This window comes from Mandrillus leucophaeus, unplaced genomic scaffold (genome assembly GCF_000951045.1).
Source record: "Mandrillus leucophaeus isolate KB7577 unplaced genomic scaffold, Mleu.le_1.0 Scaffold49, whole genome shotgun sequence".
NCBI lineage: Eukaryota > Metazoa > Chordata > Mammalia > Primates > Cercopithecidae > Mandrillus > Mandrillus leucophaeus.
Genome location: NW_012105253.1, coordinates 2,818,165 through 2,818,816, shown reverse-complemented (window position 1 = coordinate 2,818,816; position 652 = coordinate 2,818,165).

Below are 652 nucleotides of genomic sequence, written 5' to 3'. Positions count from 1 at the left end.
TCCATCCCGCGCGCCCCGCGAGCCGGGGACGCTGAGGGGCGCACCTGGGGTCAGGTGCAGAGGAGCTTCGCTCTCCCGCGTCCAGATTGCTCCAGCGGAGCTGCCGAAGTTGTCAGGCCACGCCCCTCCTCGAAGGCCCCCGCTGTGATTGGCTGTGGCTGCGGTTCTGCTGCCCCGCCTCCACAAGGCACTGGGAGGGAGCCGGCAAGGGCGGCGGGGCTAGGTGAGGGTTGCAGGGTGGGCGGGAGCTCTCCGGAGAAAAGCAGAACGCGAGCGGAGGCGTGTGGCAGGGAACCCGGAGCCCCACCTGACCTTTCCCTCTTCTTTGTCTCTGACCTCACCCATTTTCCCCTCCAGCCCTATGCCAGGGTGTTGGTTCTAAGAGTTACAGTTTGGGCGGGGAAGGATTGGCCAAGCCTGTCTGGATCCTGGGACCTCAGAGAAATCAGAACCCAAAGGAATTGGGGCGGCCTGTGGAAAAGTAGCCCAGCTGGTTGTCCTAACAATCGAACGGACTCTCCATCACACCTGGGAGGACTCCCCCCACTGAGTAACGCTAAGATAAAAGATAAGCAATTCTTCTTTCTTTCTTTCTTTTTTCTTCTTCTTCTTCTTCTTCCTCCTCCTCCTCCTCCTCCTCTTCTTCTTCTTC